At 36.2% G+C, this 7626-nt stretch overlaps 2 pseudogenes; both read left to right on the forward strand.

Moving 5' to 3' along the window:
* Nucleotides 1–1332: 1332 nt before the first annotated feature.
* Nucleotides 1333–1549, forward strand: LOC132434461 (SNRPN upstream reading frame protein-like; annotated as a pseudogene).
* A 207-nt stretch (nucleotides 1550–1756) lies between these two features.
* On the forward strand, nucleotides 1757–2396 carry LOC132434244 (small nuclear ribonucleoprotein-associated protein N pseudogene; annotated as a pseudogene).
* Nucleotides 2397–7626: the final 5230 nt, after the last annotated feature.

Below are 7626 nucleotides of genomic sequence, written 5' to 3' on the forward strand. Positions count from 1 at the left end.
GACTTCATTTAATCACGCCAATCTTAAAATGATAGCAAAGAGATAAAAAGAATATGAATCCACAAAGACAAAGAGAATGAGAGAGAAAAGTTACAGGCAGAAGACAGCTACACATCTATGCAAGATGGAAAAACAACTGAGGAGATACAATGACTTATGTTTCAGTCTCCATAAGGCTAAGAGAGCAATGTTAACAAGAAGCAATACTCCTCAGCAATAAAAAGGAAAATTATTGATAGAGAAGGCAGATAAACCTCAAATTCATTATGCCGAGTGGAAAAAAAAAAAAAAGCCAGGCAAAGAGTACATTCTGTACTATTCCATTCATAGAAACTTCTAGAAAATGCAAACAAATATACAAGAACAAAAAGCACATCAGTGGTTGCCCAGTGAGGGGGTAAAGGAATAGAGGAGAATGAAGGAGTGGAACAAGGGATAAACTGCAAAAGTGCACAAGACAACTTTTTGGAAGATGGAAACATCTGTACATCTGGTTGTGGCGATGGTTTGCAGTGATGGTTTCAGGGGTGTATAAATTTGTGAAAACCAATCAAATTGTCCACTTTACATATGTGCAGTTTATTTTATTTCTATAGTACCTAAATAAAGATGTAAAACAACAATATAAAAATAAATAAAGGGATAGCTAAGGATCATCAGATACTTAAAGAAAGCTCCAACAAGAAATACAGAGACCAAAAGAAACATTCAAAGGTAAACAAAAAGGAACTGAAGGAAATATAGACCACAAAGCAACAAGAATTTTAAAAAGAGAGAGAGAGAGAGAGAGAGAAAGCTCTAAATAGTATCCTCGTAGATAAGAATGGATTTTACATCAATGAAACAAAACCGAGGTGCTATTCAAAAGGCAAGGTATCTTGAAAATTTTAAAAAAATATGATTGTCAAAGTTGATTTTTTTTTTTTTTTTTTTTTTTTTTTGCGGTACACAGGCCTCCCACTGCCGCAGCCTCTCCGGCCACGGAGTACAGGCTCCAGACGCGCAGGCCCAGTGGCCATGGCTCACGGGCCCAGCCGCTCCGCGGCATGTGAGATCTTCCTGGATCGAACCTGTGTCCCATGCATTGGCAGGCGGACTCTCAACCACTGCACCACCAGGGAAGCCCCAAAGTTGATTTTTAAATAGAAAAGTTAGTCTATCAAGTTTAGGATATTTCTAAGACGTTCAAAAAACTAAAGATACGGAAAACCAGTGAGAAAAAAATACATAAGATTAAACTAATAAATCTAATCCTCAAAAGACTTTTGGAGGAGCAGAGTGGAGCGGCCAGTGTTGCCTAATGCTCTGTTTTGAAGAACAGCCAGCGGTACAATGGAGCAGACCAGGGACTGCTCACACCTGAAACGGACCACAGAACAGGCACATACCAGAGGTGGAAGTTCAAGTCACACGTAGAAGGACAACCTCACCAAGCGATCAAGAGTGTCCACTGTGCCCGCAGAGATCTCAGCAGCAGCAAGTACCCGTGGTAGATTTTAAGGCAAAATTGACATGGACATTCTTAGCTGAGACACCAAGAGGTGGGTAAAGCTGTATTGGAATAGCCAGGTAGCTTAATAAAGCAAAAAGAAAAAAAATGCTTTATCTAGTCTTTGAAGATTCTGCCCCAGCTTGCCTTGTTTGTAGGAGAACCTGCGTCATACCTCTAACTGTAGCCTTCCCTTAGGTCTCAAGGATCCTGAAACCTTCCAGGGGACATTAGATCTGGTGGAATGGAAACCATGACTGTGGAAAGAGCAGCAAGATGCTGCAGTGCATTAACTGTAGATTGAGATGTATCTTGCAAGATGACCAAATCTTCATTGGCATCTTTAAGGCTTTTGACGAACATATGAACTTGATCCTCTGTGACAGGAATGAGATCAAGGAGATCAGGTTAAAGAATCCAAAGCAGCCAGAGCATGAAGAAAAGCAGGTTTGGGGTCTGGGGTTGCCACATAGAGAACTTGGTTTCTGTGACTGTGGAGGGTACCCCCCCAAATATACTGACATTGCTTGGGTACCACTTGCTGGAACTACAAGAGGTCCTGGGGTTGGCAAGGCAGCTGACTGAAGTGTACCAGCTAGTGTTCCAATTCCCCAGGCTCCTGCTGGATTACCAGGTCCTGTCCGAGGGGTTGGGAGGCCATCCCAACAGGTAATGACTCCAGGGAAGAGGCACTGTAGCTGCTGCTGCAGTGGCTGCTACTGCCAGCACTGCTGGAGCCCCAGCTCAGGACTCACCAAGGCAGGGGACTCCACCCACACCTGTTGGTCCAGCAACCCCAGCTCCAGGCCTTATGGCTTCTCCACCTGGTATGAGACCACCCAGGGGCCCACCAATTGGGCTTCCCCCTGCTCAAAATTCAGAGGTAGGCAGAGGACTGCTGTTTTGATTGTAATACCGTTTGGGTGTTTTAAATTGTGAAAACACACATTTGGTCAAACTAGAAATTATTTTTTTAAAGACATTTTAAAAATCTTTTACTTTTTAAAAATTTTATACATAGACCATCCATTCATATTATGTATTATATCCTCACCTGTATCCTCAATTCCCTCTCATTTATTCCCCATACCTAATCCTTTCCACATCATGTCATGACCGCAAATAGGATTTGAACCCGTTTACTTCTCTAAGTCTTCTGAAGTCCAAGGCTTCATCATCTCTCATCTGGAATACTGCTTAGTCTCCCAACAGATGTCCTGTTTTCACTCTTGCCACCTTCTGATCTATTCCACACACAGCAGTCAGGCTGATGTTTTAAAGATGCTGAGTACAAGTCACACCCCTGCTCGGACCCCTTCAATAGCTCCGGATTGTCCTCTGAAGAAATCCAAAGTCAGCTCAGCCTCTGAGCTCCCGCATCTTCGGGCTCCTGCTTCTGTCTCCAGCATCATCTTTCTACCACTTTCTTGTTCCTCCACTTGCATTTGCACATGCTGCTTCTCTGGCCTCGAACATTTCCCCAGCACTCTTTCCTTGGTTTTCTCTCATGCTTTAGGATTCAAGTTAAGTGCTGCCATTTTTTTCTTTCTCTCACCACCATGTCAATTCTCTCCACAGTAGGTACCATTTGTAATTGCGTATTTACTTATTCACTTGCTTATCTTTGTTTCCTCCACAGGCTCTAAGCTGCATGAGACCAGGAACTTTGCTTTGTTCACTGTTGTATCTCTAGTACCTAGAATATCCCCTGTCACAGAGTAAGTCCTTAATCACTCCTGACTGAATCAATCAGTGAATGGAATATAAAATAGGACAGTTTTTCCTCAAAAGTGTACATATAACCACTGAGGAGATCTGGGTTTTTTTTTAATTTTATTTATTTATTTTTTTTAGGAGATCTGTTTTTAAATGCACGTTCTGATTCAGAAGATGTGGGATGGGGCCTGAGATTCGGTGTTTCTGAAATGCTCCTGCGTGATGTCAAAGTTACCAGCACCTTATTCACACTTTTGACTAGCAAGGCTAGAGGGAATATAAAAATGAGTGATAGTGATGTTTGCCCTGTAGGGAGGAGCTTAGGATCTGATAATGGAGTTCCCTCATAAAGATGATCTAAATCACCACCACCATGATGACTTTCATTGCTATAGGAAGCAAGTAAGACCTAAAATTGTTTGAGATTGGGGTCGATGTTGACCTTACCCAAACGTTATACAAGACCAACATAAGGCCATGTCTAGCTATAACAAAATCATTCAAAGAGTTGTAATAAAATACAGAATTTACAAGAAGCAATTGGTAATTCAGTCTATAGGAATAGAGATCCTTTATAACAAAGCAATATATGTCGTGGGACAGACAGATGAGAATCTGAATTTCACTTTGTCCTTGGGTAACTGTGCAACCTTAAGCAAGTAATTTATATTCTCTGAATCTCAGTTTCATCATTTATCAATTGGGGCAAACGATACCCACCTTAGAGGTGTGCAGATGAAGTGAGGTCTCACATATCAGTTAAATAACTGTGCCTGGCATTTGGTAGTCCTTAAAAATATCAGGTCCACCTGTTCCTTTCTTAGGTAGAAGATTATTTTCCTTATAACATTTATTTTCCAGGTGGTGAAAGAATTAATATTTGAATGTATGTTTGTCATCTTTAACATCTCAGAGGGAAAACAATTAGGAAAATAAATAAATATGTAGGTTAAAATCAGGCATTTTGGTCTAAATGAAAACCAGACCATGGATCAGAAAACTGAGTTCTGGTCCAGGATCCAACTCAAACTAAACATGTGACATAGGACATATTATTTAACATCTCTGGGTCTCTGTATTATTTCTATATCATTATATATACTTTGTTAAATACATTAATTCTTACGGGAAATCATTATTCTTCAAAAACATGTGATTTTATATTTCCCTTTGGAATATCAGTAATTTCCACAGAAATACTAAAATTTCAGAATCATTGTTAATTAAAACTAGGATTGGAAAACAGTTTTTTTCCTCCTAAAATCTCTACTAAACACCCTCAAACTATATTACTCAGTTTTAAAGAAATATATGAAGTCAGAGAACTTAAAATTTTACTTGGAGAACTTCCACCTTTTCTAGATTATACAGACATACACATTTTCACTGACAGTTGGAATTTGTTTTATCTGCTATATATGATCTTAAGTTGTCATAACTTAGAATATTAAATATGACTTAGAAATTCAGGAAAAAAAGAACAATTTGGAAAAAATAAAAAATAAATCTTTTCCTTCAAAATAATTGTGATGTTTCTATGTAATAATAGAAAAAGTCAGTGAAAAAACTGCTTGGCTACAGTTGTTTCTCTATTTAAATGCTGACAAATGAATTTACGGGTTGAAAATTATTTTTATGCCTTTAACCCTCCTCTTCCCACTTCATTATAAATGGCTTTCAATTGTCTTCTGTATATTTTTTTTAATGTACTTTGCCCTTATCTCTCAATCTGCTACTGAATGTTCATGGATTTAAGCCCCTAGCATTATTTGAATTTAGGTAGACACTTCAATGTCCCTAGCTTCATTCTTTGCATGTAAACATATTGTTGATATTCTTAATCACTTCTTTTTACCAATTCCTTACTACAAACGTCTCTTTAATCCATGAAAATCCACTCTGGTACTTTACAAAGATGGCAAATTCAAGTTTCTTCTGTGTGTGACACACCATTAATTCCAACAAGATACTCTGTATCTACTACGTTAACATTCACTGATGTGTTAATGTAATAATGACCCATCTGCTTCTGCTGTCTATGAGGTACTTTCTATCTATAGGGATGGAAATTAATGACAGAGTTTCTCTGAACTGCCTGATGTCAGAGCTGGGAAAGTTGTGAAGGGTACATAAGAGCTGGATTACCGGTTAGCAAGTCGGGGAGTAAATGCTCCAGTGGATGCAAGCCTGGTGTTTTTCATGAAGCTTCCTTGTTAACAAAGGTATTTTCTGATATTGCTGACACTGAGACATTAAAAGGTAAGGACTTTTTTGTTGCTGGGCTAGTATTATTTATTTAGCATTAGAACAAATTTGGGATTAAATATATGGTTTATTTCAAAGACGGGCTAAAGCGATAATGTTCTATAATATTAATTTCCCAGATTGTTTCAAGAAGGAAATTGGGTAAGGGAAAATTTTGAAAATATTTGAAAATTGTTAAGGGACTACATCAATAAAAGTTATACAGCAGAAACTAACACACCATTGTAAAGCGATTATACTCCAATAAAGATGTTAAATAATTAATTAATTATTTTAAAAAGTAAATACAAAATAGAGAAAAAAAGAATAGTACATTAAGTTGTTTAACTGTTCCTTAAATTCTGTGTTCTTTAAAGAATAATGTCAGTCTGATAAATCTCTCTGATGAAACTTCTGACAGACAGGAACAGATAGTTCCAGTTTTGTCAGAAATATGCTGCTGGAACTTAGAGGAGCAAAGCCAAAACATGAAGCAAGAAAACCCAAAAGGTAGTAACTTCTGCTATACTAACCAGATTCTCAAACAAACTAGAGAAATTTAAAGCATATATGTTATATGAGGTGGAATTTTACTGTATGTTTATATATATATATATTTTTTTTTTTCTCAGCTCTGGCAATATCCAAAACTTTTACATCTCTTTCTGGAAATTTAAATATATAGAAATAATAAAGAGGCAAATTAAATTTGCTAAGAAGTTAAATTTAGAAGCTCTAGTTAAAAAGCCATTTGTTCTTAGGGGGATTCTTTCTATATTGTTAACTGTTCTGTTAATGAAACAGAATTATAATTAAAATATTATTTTTCATGAGACTACTTCCAAGATGTAAATGTAAATTAATACCTCCGAAAATGTTTTCAATAGGTAGCATGTGCATCAGGATTTTTTCAAAAAGCTTATTTTGAAAGGTGTCATTTCATTTGAATGGTAATGTTAAGGAGGTCTAAAACCTATGTAGGGTGAAAACGTTTGCAGTATTTATAACTTTCAAATGAAAAGCCTTTAAAACTGTGATTCTCCATTTATTTAAAAGATCCTTAAGTTCAAATTCATGCATATGTCATAAATAATATAATGAGAATTCATTTGTGCCTAAATTGGTTTTGATTCCATATAGTTTTGTAGAACTGAATTTATACTCTCTTAAAGACCAAGGAGAATAAGGTTACTTTTGAAAAGACTTTTCCTTAAGTCGTATTAGAACTCTTCTCATAGAATTATCTGCATCTTTTCTATTTTCCTTCCAGGTGTTTTTTGTTGAGATGGAGGTGTTTGGCGATATGGAAAGATTTCTAAAGCACCTAAGTATAATAAATAATAAGAATCATCGGAAGATTTTTCTTTTCATTTCAGGGCTTATCTAGTTTACAGGATGTTCTTCTCAGAACTGACTGTAATTTTCAATTGGTTTTCTTCTGGATAAAAATAACTTTAAAACTGCCATGAAGTTTCTGGTATACTAGCAGAACAATTGAATGATGACAGGAAAATTAGCAATATTACCTAGTATTTCTGTCTATATCTTGATCTTCTCTTTCATTAGATATACTCATTTGCTAAGTATTTTTACCCAGTATGTTTTTAAGGATATTCGTTTATTATGAGGTGAACTTTCCTCAGAAATAGAATAGTATGTAACATTATTTATTAACAAATTATATATTCATGCTAGTTGTACAATCTCTTACTTTAAATTATTATTAAAAATACTTATAAACCATTCATCAGTTTTTTTCAGGAAACTGAATTTCCTGGAATCAGTATGGTGTGGTCATTTTTTTTTAAAGGGGAGGAAGAATTTTATATCTTGAGATGTTCAACCATGTAATATTCTATAAGGCTCAAAAAAAGCTGAGAAAGCGTATGTAGGAAACATCTCAAATTTTAAACACCTTTAAAAAAATAAAGCTGATGAAGATTTATTACTCAATGTCATTTTTTTCACAAAGTCAATCATCTCACTCGAGATCTTTTTCAACTTTTATACACGTATGGTATGGGATTAAAAGGTAACAGACTTTACAAACCATATCAAAACATAGTTATGTTACTTTACACTCATGAGTGAGACGAAAGGATCCCTACCAACTTTTTAAGACTCAGTAGTAACTATCTGCCTGGAGATAATCAGAGGGCCACCAAAAGTATAATTAC

Source organism: Delphinus delphis, chromosome 11 (assembly GCF_949987515.2).
Source record: "Delphinus delphis chromosome 11, mDelDel1.2, whole genome shotgun sequence".
NCBI classification, from domain to species: Eukaryota; Metazoa; Chordata; class Mammalia; order Artiodactyla; family Delphinidae; genus Delphinus; species Delphinus delphis.